Source organism: Nothobranchius furzeri, chromosome 13 (genome assembly GCF_043380555.1).
Source record: "Nothobranchius furzeri strain GRZ-AD chromosome 13, NfurGRZ-RIMD1, whole genome shotgun sequence".
NCBI classification, from domain to species: domain Eukaryota; kingdom Metazoa; phylum Chordata; class Actinopteri; order Cyprinodontiformes; family Nothobranchiidae; genus Nothobranchius; species Nothobranchius furzeri.
In genome coordinates this window covers 53,773,242-53,788,521 of record NC_091753.1, presented here as the reverse complement: position 1 = coordinate 53,788,521, position 15,280 = coordinate 53,773,242, and the positions used below count along the sequence as shown (strand labels likewise).

Below are 15,280 nucleotides of genomic sequence, written 5' to 3'. Positions count from 1 at the left end.
CCATGTGGCGCAGGAGCCAGTGGTAAGGAGGGCCAGGATTATGAGATAGGATAACTGGTCCCTGCGCTCGCGGCTTCTCTCATCTCGTCTTACCCTCTCCACAGAAAGCCACACAGCCATTGTCTCCTTATTTATTTTTTAGAGGAAGGGGGAGGCAGGGCGGAGGAAGGGAGGAAGCTTTCAACCCAATTATCCTGGGGATGCACGGGGGCACCGAGTGGGACTTTTGTGTGACATGAATTCAAATGAAACCTTTACACAGGGGTAATGGAAGAGAATACCGAGGAGGCAGAGATAGAGATTCTCTCTCTCTCGTGCATGGCTGCCCTCTAATCTAAAGAGCTAAGGTAATTAGCCCGTCACAGCGTGCCGGACCCCCTAGCCAGCCGAGGTATAACCGCCGCCACCCCTGAGCTCTCTGGATTTGCATTACAAACAGATGTCCTACAGTTTAAAATCATAGCTTGGTTTGGACCAAACACAGACTGCTGTTTTCAATATCACGTTGGCTTTAATTGCTCCTCTCCATTCATCGCTGATAGCACCCGTGGGATTTTTGTCTGGATCAATTTCCTTTGAAACAGAGCGGTGACAAAGGGAACACACATTAGGTGCATCATGTCGGCGCTTGTGCCTCGCTGTCTAATCTAATCCAGCGCTGCACCACGTGTCACAGTAAGCGCACTCATACCCAGCAATCTAAATAAACACGCTGCAGAAAATACAAACACAACAACAACAAGTGTCCAATGCAAACAGTGAAGTTTAAAACGCCCAACATGTGGGCACATGAACAGGATTTTCAATCACAACTAAACTTTAAAAGTTGGTCAAAGAAAGCTGCTTGATGTAAATATCACAATTAGAGATCCCCGTGCTCGCAACGTCTCTGGACCAGATTCATCAATAATTGCACCTTTAGAGTGTAGCATCTTCATATCATTAACATCTCTGTGCTGCTGGTCAAACAGCACTGGAGCACCTTATCCGTGTTAATGGGTGGAAGCTACACCTCTCGATGGTGAACGCGCACCGTTGGCCCTAAAAGAGGTAAACACATCGTTTCACACTGAAGTTATGTTGTAAGGTGACCAACTCTGCATCAGTCTAGGTACGTCCTCATCACTTGCACATGCTCTGTGATTGGCATCTGTATGTAAGGGGATGTTTAGCGCTATATGTTAAAGCTAAGTTGTGCTCAGTTTAATAGTGATGGGAATTCCGGCTCTTTTCAGAGAGCCGGTTCTTTTGGCTCAGCTCACCAAAAAGAGCCGGCTCTTTCGGCTCCCAAGTGGCTCCTCAGATTTTCTGTTGCGTAGAGTACATTTATCACCAAAATAATGCAAAACTATATGTAAAATGATTTACTAATGTAAAAAAATGCAATATATCAAATATTTATCAGTTCTATGGATTTAATAACTGAACACTTTATGAAATCTCCACTTTCCGACTGCTGGCGCTCATTTTCTCACCGTCTTCGTCGCACTCTCCTCTCTCTCGCTCTTCTTTTTCCTCCTCCTCATTGCCTCTCGTCTCCCTCCGCCCCCATGTGCTCTGCTGTCTGTCTGAGTCTGATCCTCCCTCTTCCCCGTCCCTACTGCTCTGTGTGTGTGGACAGTCTGGACACGCAGCTACACATGTTGACCAATCGCCTGCAGCTTTCACCAAAGCAAGAGGGGAGGGGGGAGGGGAGGGGACGGCTCCCAATGACGAGCCGGCTCCCGTCGTTCACTTCAAAGAGCCGGCTCTTAAAGCCGGTTCGTTCACGACCGACACATCACTACAGTTTAAATCACATGGGGCTCCACGAGAGGAGGTGCGGGTTTAGCATGGTGCGGGTTACAGATTTCTAAAAAAAATCAAACTTAATTCCTGAAAGGGTGAAAGCCTCGGAACTGCAGATAAAAATAATTAAAAAAAAACTCTGTTCTGTTCGTATGGACATCGGAACCGCTTCAATAGCGAGGTTATGGTCGATTTTGTAGAATGTAGCATTTTTGTAGCATTCGCTCAGGAGGTAGAGCCGGTAATTGGAAGGCTGCAGGTTCGATCCCGGCTCCAGGCAGGGAATGCTGCTGTTGTGTCCTTAAGCAAGACACTTAACCCGCCGTGCCTGCCTTTGGCGGTCGGAGGGACTGGTGGTGTCAGTGCCCAGCAGCCTCACCTCTGTCAGTGCGCCCCAGGGTAGCTGTGGCTTCATCGTAACTCATTATCACCAGTGTGTGAAAAGAAGGTTATGACTGTGGAAGGCAATACACAAATACAGGCCATTTACTGTTTGGTCTCGAGCGGTTTTTGGATTGTGAAATCGGTTTGTGTGTGGTGTGTAGTTTTTGCCGTGTCTCTGGAAACCACACGCTGTCGAACGATAACTGGTAAAGCTGTGATTTAAAAAAAAAATCTATGTGTGGTCTCCTGCTTTGAAGGTCGTCAAACAATTTAAATTTCCTGCCATGTGAACTGAGCTTAATGAATAATAAATTAATTGTGGAAACAGTTTATGGCTGCCATTTTACATTTTGAACAAATAATAAGACAGAACAATATAAAAAATTTGAAAATAAATGATTCTGCATCACAAGTTTGAAAACAAAACCTAAAATTCTTCACTTCTGTGGACTGGCCACCCACAAAAGCTGTGGCAGCAGTAGCTCAGGCGGTAGAGCGGGCCTCCAGTGAAGAGCACTCACTGGTTCCAATTACAAGCTAGAAGAAACCAAACCAAATACATGCTAAGTTTCCATCAGATGGAGCAATCCAGCGGTGGTGTTCAGACATCGGAATTCCTGATTTCCTAAATCACTAAAATCAACTAAAACAGATCTCATCATTAAAAACAATCCGGACCAACCTTGCCTTCCCGATCCAATGACACAAAAAGAGACGATGGATTTAGAACCTCAATCATTCAGTCACACACAAACAATCCCTTCCAACCATTGTTTACGGACATGCTTCTGAAGCCCGTAAATGCACAGAATCAGGAGAAAACCTTTTGGTAGTCGAACGGGGTCATTAAGCAGAACAACCGGTGAATTCTGACCTGCAACTGGAAAAGAGGTTAAGTCGAGTCTGGCATCGTTTGACATAAACAAAATGAAACAATCCTCAAAGCAAAGCCGCAGTCATCAAGGTCATCATCACCCCACAAAAAAAGCACCATCTATTCACATTTGCCCTGCTTCATAAGACTATCAGCATGTGGACATCGACGGTACCGCGGCAGCCAGGAGGCGCCTCCCGGAGTGGCTCCGTGTCAGGAGTCATAAGGCCAGTGAATGCTTTTATATTAGCATCATAACACAAGCATCACATTTATTTATTTCTCCTACTAGTCTGCATGCCAGGCCTCTGATATTGTAGCATCATTAAGCGGGTGTGTGCATATGAACTCCGGCTCCAGCTCCGAGGCCCTGTAGGCATTTAGAACAGTCAGCCAACAGACGTGAAGTAATTGACTTTCTATCCCCCTGAAAGATTCAGCTCCTCTTCTACTGAAGGCATCTCACCTCCCATGGAGCTCCAGCAGGACAGAAGCTCGGCTGTCTGTCTTACTCGCTTATAAATATTTATGTGTATTTCTCCACATTTCACCCCTCTGCCAGCTGCATCTGCCAATTCCAGCTGTGGGCTAGGAGGAGAAAAAAAGACTCCATGTCGGAAAAATATTAATATGGCTATGCATTTTGGACTTATTAAAAAATATCAAAAGGCCCTAGAGAACTACAGATCTACGGCCGGAGAACAAAGATTTGCAAGTCTGAACTTCCTTCATCTGGTGTTGTTTCTGTACTTTACAGAAACCTGGAGTTTTTTGTTGGACAGCATCGCCTACAGATGGAAAAATGTATTGCACGTTAAGTCCCTCTCCCTACTTCTGGGATTACATCTGGAAGTAATAGTGTGTTCCAGTTGTACTCGGAACTTGGAATTCAAGAGCAGGAAATGACGTAACAGGAAATAACTTTCCAGCTCCCAACTGGGACAAAATGGATGCCACCAGTGTTGTTGAGTACCAAACCAAAATAACTATAAAACCAAGTATTCTCCGCATTAAATAACAGTGACACACACGCCCTTCGACAGTTACCACATACAACCAGAAAACATTACAAATCAAATGTAAAAATATAAACGCCAAAAAAGTAAAAACCATAAACACCGGCCTATTTTGGGCCAAAATGTTACATTTTTTCAATGTAACCATTGATAACAACAATAAAACAACTTACCGGTGCTGTTAAATGGCAAAAAGAAAGAAAACAGACACGTAAATGAGAAAACATAAAGACGACAACTACTTTCTGGTAGCACTGGATGCAGCCATCTTTAAATTCGGGATATAGGGGTCCTCTGAAGCCTATGAGCTTGCAGCTCGGAATTCTGAGTTCATTGCATCATTTCCGGCTAACTTATCTCGGAAAATCGAGTTCCTAGGACAACTGGAATGCACCATTACGCCTCTCGTTTGTCGACATGTAACTCTAGCCGGCCAACGCAGCTAAATATATATACACATATATATACATATATATATATACACATATATATACATATATATATATGTGTATATATATATATATATATATATATATATATATATGTGTATATATATATATATATATACACATATATACAGGTGCTGGCCAGTAAATTAGAATATCATCAAAAGGTTGAAAATATTTCAGTAATTCCATTCAAAACGTGAAACTTGTACATTATATTCATGCAATGCACACAGACCAATGTATTTCCAATGTTCATTACATTTAAATTTGATATTCATAAGTGACAACTAATGAAAACTCCAAATTTGGTATCTCAAAAAATTAGAATATTCTGAAAAGGCTGAATATAGAAGACACCTGCTGCCACTCTAATCAGCTGATTTACTCAAAACACCTGCAAAGGCCTTTAAAAGGTCCCTCAGTCTTGTTTTGAAGGCACCACAATCATGGGGAAGACTTCTGACTTAACAGCTGTCCAAAAGACAATCATTGACACCTTGCACAAGGAGGGCAAGACACAAAAGGTGATTGCTAAAGAAGCTGGCTGTTCGCAGAGCTCTGTGTCCAAGCACATTAACAGACAGGCGAAGGGACGGAAAAAATGTGGTAGAAAAAAGTGTACAAGCTCTAGGGATAACCGCACCCTGCAGAGAATTGTGACGACAAACCCATTCAAAAATGTGGGGGAGATCCACAAAGAGTGGACTGCAGCTGGAGTCAGCGCTTCAAGAACCACCACGAGGAGACTCATGAAAGACATGGGATTCAGGTGTCGCATTCCGTGTGTCAAGCCACTCTTGAACATGAAACAGCGCAAGAAGCGTCTCGCCTGGGCCAAGGACAAAAAGGACTGGACTGATGCTGAGTGGTCCAAAGTTATGTTTTCTGATGAAAGCAAGTTCTGCATTTCCTTTGGAAATCAAGGACCCAGAGTCTGGAGGAAGAGCGGAGAAGCACAGAATCCACGTTGCATGAGGTCCAGTGTAAAGTTTCCACCGTCAGTGATGGTGTGGGGTGCCATGTCATCTGCCGGTGTTGGCCCACTCTGTTTCCTGAGGTCCAGGGTCAATGCAGCCGTCTACCAGGAAGTTTTAGAGCACTTCATGCTTCCTGCTGCTGACCAACTTTATGGGGATGCAGACTTCACCTTTCAACAGGACTTGGCACCTGCACACAGTGCCAAAACCACCAGCACCTGGTTCAAGGACCATGGTATCCCTGTCCTTGATTGGCCAGCAAACTCGCCTGACCTTAACCCCATAGAAAATCTATGGGGTATTGTGAAGCGGAGGATGCAATACGCTAAACCCAACAATGCAGAGGAGCTGAAGACGACTATCAGAGCAACCTGGGCTCTCATAACACCTGAGCAGTGCCACAGACTAATCGAGTCCATGCCACGCCGCATTACTGCAGTTATTGAGGCAAAAGGAGCCCCGACTAAGTATTGAGTGCTATACATGCACATTCTTTTCATGTTCATTCTTTTCAGTTGGCCAACATTAGAGAAACAAACATTTTTTCATTGGCCTTTAGAATATTCTAATTTTCTGAGATACCAGATTTGATGTTTTCATTGGTTGTCACCTATAAATATCAAAATTAAACGTAATAAACATCGGAAATACATTGGTCTGTGTGCATTGCATGAATATAATGTACAAGTTTCACGTTTTGAATGGAATTACTGAAATATTTTCAACCTTTTGATGATATTCTAATTTACTGGCCAGCACCTGTATATATATATATATACACACATATATATACATATATATATATATATATGTATACATATATATATATATATATATATATATATATGTATATATGTGTGTATATATATGTATGTGTGTATGCATATATATATATATATATATATATATATATATATATATATATATATGTGTGTATGTGTGTGTATGTATGTGTATATATATATATATATATATATATATATATATATATATATATATATATGTATGTGTGTGTGTGTGATAAATGACCCACACTTGTAAAGCGCCTCTCAGAGTAAGGACTCCAAAGCGCTTTACAGTACAGTGTATCATTCTTCCATTCACACACTGATGGTGATGAGCTACCATGTAGCCACATCTGTCCTGGGGCGCACTGACAGAGGCGATATATACCGCCTGTACATACATTATATATATATATATATATATATATATATATATATATATATATATATATATATGTATTTTTTTAAGACTTAGGTGTCCAGTAAAAATGTCACAAACTCTGCATAAATAAATCTGCAAACGTGTGACTGATCTGTACATAGGTTGATGTCCTGAGTCACAAGGGTGGCTAAAACCATCTAGAAGCTCTACCTATGAGTGTGAGGCACATGCAGCAACACAAACAAGCTGCATCACTGCACAGAGGTGGCCGGCAAGGATGGGATGAGGAATAATATTTTGTACAGTTCACCACCTTTTCCTCCAACCAGAGATATTTCTCAGCGGTGGGTGACACCGCTTGTCGGAAAGATTAGTGGGGAACCTTGACTGAAGCGTCCAACCTGCATAGCGAGATAAGTGCTGACAAACATATTCACCCACAGGAACGCATCTTTCTCTGGAAGGCTGCTCACCGCCACTAAAACCCCATTTTCGAGTTTCTCCCCACACCCTCACAAAAACCCACCACACACACAGAATGTCACCACAAGCTGCGGGCGTGAGTGTCTACCTGCACTGGAGAAAATGTGACTGTTTAGTACATTTTATTGTTTGTTTTTCTGGAATAATAATCAGCTTTTATAGATATGCTCTCAGGTCAGACGGCCAGGATACACAAAGCAAGATTACAGCAGCTAGATGCCTGGGGCCACACCCCAACACTCAGACCCACCACCTTCCATACGCTCCCTTTAGAAAATGAACCGTGCACACACCGACTGAAAGAGCTGCAGAGGAAGTTGCTCCAAGCTATAATATCTTTTCATTCAAGTGTTCTTTGCGCTTCATCCGGCAGAGCGCTATTACTATGCTACTGTTTTCAATTCCAGATGATATGTACGTCACTCGACAAAACACACTAAATCTACTGTTTTGTCATTGATGGGCTGTATTCCTGTTGGCGCCGAAGGCAGGAGAAGGATGAAACCACACCATATCCCACCCTGACAGGAGACGTGCACCATTTGTCTGGATGCAACCTTCGCCTGCTTCCTATGACTGGCTCATTTGGCCTCCCACTGGCCAGAGCTAACATTTGCCCCTCATCCAGATGCAGAAATTAGCCCTGCAGCTGGCAAGCAAGCATCATCTTCTCACACACACACCCGCCACTCCTCCACAGGGGAGTTTCAGGTCAGAGCAGAAACACAGCTGCAAAAATATGTCTGTCTGGCAGTGCCCGAGGCTGTGTCTCTGCTGAGAGAGGATGGGAGGCTCCCATCCTCTCATCATCAGCACCACTCGTGTCCACATCTCTACATCTTCCTTATTGTTACCATCATCAGAGGTCATTTCCTGACTTTCCCATTTCTTCGTCTTCTCGTGGTTATTTTCTAATAAGCAGCATCATGCCAAGCATTGCATCCCAACCCCTCCTCCTTTCACTTCCAGATGCTTGTCGGTGCTCCGACTGCAGATGAGGTTGAGCCGATGAAGTCGTGTACCATGCAAAGCCAGTCATTCTCCACGGAGCATAGCCAACTGTGATAGGATCTCCAGCAGCCTTCTCCGTATCTGCAAATCCTGAGCTAAGGGATTGTAAATAACACTGTCACTTTCACAGATAGGGAAGAGAAAAAAGAAGAAAATAGTGGGAAGTAAAGGGAATCATGTGGCTGGCAGTGATATTATGGTGGATGAGGGAGGAGGGGGATCACAGGTGGTGATACCAGAAGAAATGTGCATCTTTAATGGTGCCTTGGAGGGAAGAGAAGAAAAGGGATGCTTCTGCACTCTGGTGAGAAAGGAGAAGGAAAGACGCAGAACAGGATGCAGGATCAAGGTCAAACCGGGGGAGTGGTGAGGAGTACAAAGGTGCTGAACCGATGGGGATGATCGTGAATGAATGGGATGCATTCCATCACTGCCACAGCTCCCACTGTGCTCCGTCCTGTGATTGAGTAGATAAGCCTAAACAAACATCTTTATTTAAAGAGCAGCCTCGTTCAAAGCTCATTTTTTAAACACTAACCTTAATGTGGCCTAACAAGCCCCGGAGCAGCACCGTGATGACGGCAGGACCACAGCGGGCCGTTGGGCCGGCCGGGAAAAATCTGGGATGTTGCTCCCATAAAACAATACAATTAACTCTTAATGAAACTCTTTCCCTCCAACAGTTGTGACACACACGTACACACACGTACACACACATAAGCACACAAACACGCTAGCACACACATACACACAAACACACACATACACATACAAACACACACATACACACAAACACGCTCGCACACACATACACACAAACACACACATACACATACAAACACGCACACATACACACACAAACACACACATACACACAAATACGCACACATACACACACACACGCACATACACACACAAACATGCACACACACACACAAACAAGCACACATACACACAAACACGCACACACACACACACACACAAACACGCACACATACACACAAACACGCACACATACACACAAACACGCACACATACACACAAACACGCACACATACACACAAACACGCACACATACACACACAAACACTAGGGCTGTCGCGGTAACCGCAAAAATGAAATATCGCGATATGAAGAAGCCCACCGCGCTGCATCATGGGCCACCGCGATTACTGAACTTGGTTCAACTCAATGATGCATGTTGAGAAGGATGGCTGCACTGGTATCAAAACGAAACGTTACTTCGCTCCTTTGGGAGCACTTTGGTTTTCAGTACGTCAGCTGCTGCGCAGCCAGAGTCCTTGGCCGAGACAGAGCTGCCACCAGCGGCAAAAATAAATAAATAAACGCTCGGAGACCTGCTGAAGTCCCGGACAAGCACTGCTTCTGCAGCCGTCCCAAAGAGTTTGAGCTGAGCTGGAGCTCACTCGCTACCTGCAGGAGGAATGCATCCACCCTAAAGAAAACCCCCCGACACGGTGGAGCAACAACCGGGAGAGATTCCCTTTGCTCGCCAGAGTCGCACGCAAGTACGTGTGTGTTAGTGCAACGAGCGCACCATCCGAGAGGGTTTTCAGTGTTGCTGCAAATGTTGCCACCCCTCTCAGATCCTCTCTCAAACCGTAGTTAACATGCTGGTTTTACTTGTGGGTAACAAGGACGTGACCGAGCTATAAATCACCGTCATTCGTGTGTGTGAAAGTGAAATGATAGTGCGCCCGCCCCCCGGTACATGTAATTTTTATGCTTGATTTTAAACAACTAAACAAAATGGGGACTTGTTTCTTATTTGATAGATGCTGCAGCCAAATTTGCATTTAAAAGTTTAACCTTCTCCTGAATTTTGTTGTTTTTAAGTTCAGTCGGACTGTCGGAGAAACAAGCGTTACTGCGATCTGTGTTGTTACTGCCCTTTGATCTGCATTCAGTAAAGTGTTATTAAAGAAGGCATGGCAATTTTTAACCTTTTTAAATGTGTAAACATTATGTTTAGATAGTACTGTAATAAAAAAGGGCTGCAATAATATCGCACACCACAATATTAAGCCACCCTGAATCACCGCAGGGGGAATTCCTCAACCGCGACAGCCTTAACAAACACACACACACACACACAAACACGCACACACACACATACACATACACACAAACACGCACACATACACACAAACATGCACACACATACACACACACACAAACACGCACACATACACACACACACACACATACACACAAACACACACAAACACGCACACATACACACAAACACGCACACATACACACACACACATACACACAAACACACACACACACATACACACACAAACACGCACACATACACACAAACACACACACATACACACACAAACACACACACATACACACAAACACGCACACATACACACACACACATACACACAAACACGCACACATACACACAAACACGCACACATACACAAACACGCACACATACACAAACACGCACTCATACACACACACATACACACAAACACGCACACATACACACAAACACACACATACACACACAAACACGCACATACACACACAAACACACACATACACATACAACCACGCACACATACACACAAACACGCTCGCACACACATACACACAAACACACACATACACACACAAACACACACATACAAACACACACACACATACACACAAACACGCTCGCACACACATACACACAAACACACACACACACATACAAACACGCACAAATTCACACAAACATGCACACACACACACAAACACATACATACACATACACATACACAGCCGCACGTGCAAACACACACACACATACACACAAACATACACATACAAAGATGCACAAATACACACACATACACATACAAACACGCACACATACACACAAACACGCTCGCACACACATACACACAAACACACACATACATACACATACAAACACGCACAAATACACACATACATACACACACATGCGCTCACACACACACACACACATACACACACACGCAAACGCACACACACACACACACACACACACACACACGCACGCACGCACGCACACACACACACACACACACACGCACACACACACACACACACACACACACTAAATTGAATTATGCCTAATCCATGTTTTATGGTAATGTATAGCTCATTAAAATGTTATTTAAAAACTCATTAAAATTCACTTGAAGAAGTAATGGCTTCATTACCGTAATACGGTGAAAAGCAAAGAAAAAGACAAGCAAGGACAAGAAGAAGAAGAGCGACAGCGTTCTAATCGCTTCATTGTGTCTAAAAACGGAACATAGCAGCATAATAAATAACGACGGTATCTTCTTTTCTATCGGTCTCTGTAATACATAATAGTCGTGTAATTGACAAGAGCGACAATTAAAGATGTTTTTTTGACCCCAGAAATGATTTTGGTGTATCGTCTAGACGGGTCTGCTGTGGTGTGGGTCAGAGAGGTGCTGGCAGGAATGTAGCGTGCTGAAACTGGAGCTGGATGATATCGATAAACAACGTGCCTATGGGCCTATGTGTCTGCTCCGATAAGGCGCGGCGCTGTGCCCGTGCTTGTGCTTCGTCCAGGATGGGCACTTTGCAGCCAGAAGGGGGAGTAAGACATAAAGGGGGGGGGGGGGGGGGTTATAGATGAGAGGCAATTGATTTCCTGCCATTTGGAGGACAGAGAGCACGCTGACAGAGGCAGCGAGGCGTGGTGATAGAGCAGGTGGGGCTGCTTCCTGGATCAGGTGAGAGGTGAGGGAGCAAACTGAGATGAGAAGGAAGCAGAACACTCAGGTAGACCCGTAAAGTCCTCTTTTATATCAATCCTTTCAAATAAGAGGAAGGGAAGGAGGTGTGGCGATGAGTGAAAATGGTACTAAAAATGAGCTGAAAGACAGACCCCATCCTTCAGGCGCCTCTCGTCTCATATCGTGACTCGGTGGTCTAATTAAGAATCCAGATCTACGAAAACCAAGTAGAAGTTGGCCAGGTTTCCTTTCCTCCAACCAAAAATAGCTTCAGTCATTGACTTCTCCCTGACTGCATTAAATCTGCTTCATCTCCATCCCACCCCCACCCCATCCTCTTTCCCACAGAGCTCTGGCTAATAAGTCTGACCCCACACAGTTTTTACATGTGGCCCTTAAAGTGTAGCAGATGTGGCACATCCCGCTGTGACACGGTCTGTCAGTCCGAAGGTGAAGCCATATTGTTGGATCTAAAAAAATTAAAAATAAATAAAAAAAACGCTGAAATATGCTGTGTGTGTGTGTGTGTGTGCATGTGTGTGTGTTCCTCCAGTATCTTGGTGTGTGTGAGGTCGTGTCCTTCCACGGGGAAACGAAATCCCCAGGATGCATGTTCACGCTGACTTATGCAGCTCCACTTCTGCAGCCAACTGCCCCCCACCCACCCACCCACCCACACACACACACACACACACACACACACGCACAGTTGAAGATTAAACCTCTGAACCGTCTGCGGTGTAATTCTCCAGATAATCTTTACCAGCGTCCCCGTCCCCTTTGCGACGCCGGCCTGTTTGCTGCAACTTCCTCCGTTTCATTGTTTTGCTCTACGATTGGATTGGCAGCGGCAGAGAACACGGAGCAGTTAGGAGCGTGTAAAAGGCGTCGCTCTGTAACGGCAGCCCTGTTTTAATTAAGCTCTCGGCTGGAGTTGAGCAGCTTTTATCTGGCTTGGTCTGATGAGCCCCGAGTACGAGTGTGCTACACCTCAAACTGTAGGACAAGTGGCAGGAGGGAGGGAGGGAGGAGCCTGCAAATAGCTTGCGCTCACTTTTCCTCCCTCCATACCAATCCATGCGCCTGCACCAACAAGATACCAAGACTCATCATCGTAAAAAACACTTTTATGTGCCTGTTTGCATTCTCTGTGACAGAGCCCCGCCCATCAGCGGTGCGGTGTCATGTGTGCACAGCCCGTCGCCAACATGGCAGCTGAAAGTGTGTTTCGCCCATGCTGCTGCTGTGAATTTAACCCAACTATATTACTGTCCTGAGCATAATCTGCATGCGAGGCTGCCGCTGAAGGCTGCGTCGCATGTGGCATAATGATTAGAGATCTGATCATCACAGTCTTCCCTCCCCTCCTCAGTCCTCCTAATGGGCCCTTCAGATCATCTGTCCTTCAATCAATATCGCCTGAAAGGAAGGATCCACACCTAAGGACACTTGGTTCCCCCCACTGCAGATCACAGGTGACACAGTTTCTATGCCAGGAGTCACCCGGTGGTGCCGGATCAGAACCTCACACAGGACTTTGAACTATTTCTGACACACAGCAACTGTTTAAGTCTGGTCGTTTCCTTGGCAGGGAAGGCCAGAGAGCGTGGAAAAACCAGGCGGTGTAGTGGAGATGGTAGGTCTTAAATCAAACACAGCCCAGATGGAAATGCGTTTAAAGAGTTTTATTGATCGTGTCACAGATCCCGACTCCTGGAGAGCAGATTTAAACTGAATGCAGAAAGACCCTTTGAAAAGCCGTGGAGACTGTTTTCGTTACCGGTGGGGTACGAGATGTTGTCGCCATGTTCACACACTGACGACAACCAAGGAATTTCACGTTTCGTCAGAACAAGAATTCGTTTTAATCTCTTCTGAATTCCTGGAACAACCTCATCCAATCACAGAGAACGTCCCATTATTAATGATTGAAGGATCTTGATCCATCCATCGAACTGCCCTAAGACCAGTTCGATGTTTGAGTTCATGCCATACTGTATTTGTTTAGCACGTAATAACAGGGTATCTGCAGGTTTAAGGGAGCCAAATTTAAGACTTTTTAAGACCTTTTTAAGGCCACTTTGACCAAATTTAAGCTATTTTTAAAATTCAATTTAAGCTATAATTTCCAGCTATTGCCTGGAACCGGTGCTAACCACGTTACGAACGTGGGATTAGCCATCCAGTTACCAATAAACTTGCACTTCCCCATGGCGCAAGCTCCCACTAGCTTAACCAGTTAATGCGCTCATCTAAAAATAGCCCCCTTTCACAACCAACTGAACATGTACGGTTCCGCTTACGCCAACATCGTACACAGAAAATGCTGAACACAAACTAGAAATTCACGAAAATTTGACAAAAATAAAAGAACCTTGTTTATTGGGTCTTTGGTAATTAAAGACCTTTGGAAACTGTATTTAAGGATTATTTGTCATTTTTAAGGATTTTTAAGGCCTTAAATTTGGGAAAGCAAATTTAAGACTTTTTAAGGACCCGCGGATACCCTGAATAAACAACACGTGTTCGACCAACGTGCTCACAGGGTTCGGGGGCCACAAAGAAGAGGCCCACTGGTCTAAAAGCTAGCATTACGTATCTGCTGTGTCCTGTATTCTCCTGTATTCTAGAGGCGTGGCTTAGCAATGGAGCCTGAAGAAGGAGGTCTTGAGCCTTGAACTGTGTTGTTTTAAAGTACCTTGCTCTAACCGCTTTTTACAGGAACTCCAACGCTACCCTTTACCCATCTCTTTGTCTCACTGTCTGTATGTCTTTTTACATTTGGACATCATCTTCACAACAGACACAAGAATCACCCCAAAGACGTGCAATACATTTTGTGTGTGTCTGCTGGCGTGTGGTTGAATGCTGAGCGTAACATCTGAATACGAGGAGTAAAGTGCAGCACCACTGCTGCCTGCTCAGCAAATCCCTGCTACATTAGGCTCACCTAAGTACCACACACTGATACACACACAAATTGCATTTCCAACTGTTCGTGGTGTCTGTCAGTCTTTATAGAAAGCAGTTGCCCAGCACATGGCAGAGCAATTCCCCAACAGCACTACTAACTACGTGATCACTTCATACTTCAATGGAACAAGAGAGATTGCACTTATAAACAGTCCATAGCTTCGGCTTAAAGCGTGTGAAAAAGGGGATTCTAACAGACCAGACGCTAAGATACAGCTGATGTATTCATGTATAATTTGAAATATTCTGGGATAAGCGTTTGGATGCTGAAGTACCATGATGGTATGATTTAAAATGCATAGCTCATTTTAAAGGCATTACCCCTCCTCTTGAAGAGCTCCACGTCTTAAGAGAAACCAGATCACAGTCCAGTTGTTTA

At 44.4% G+C, this 15,280-nt stretch overlaps 1 protein-coding gene across 10 annotated transcripts in view; it reads right to left on the bottom strand.

Moving 5' to 3' along the window:
- Positions 1 to 15,280, bottom strand: part of robo2 (roundabout, axon guidance receptor, homolog 2 (Drosophila)) — a 422,481-nt gene that overhangs the window by 97,445 nt on the left and 309,756 nt on the right. The gene's annotated exons all lie outside the window — the stretch shown is intronic.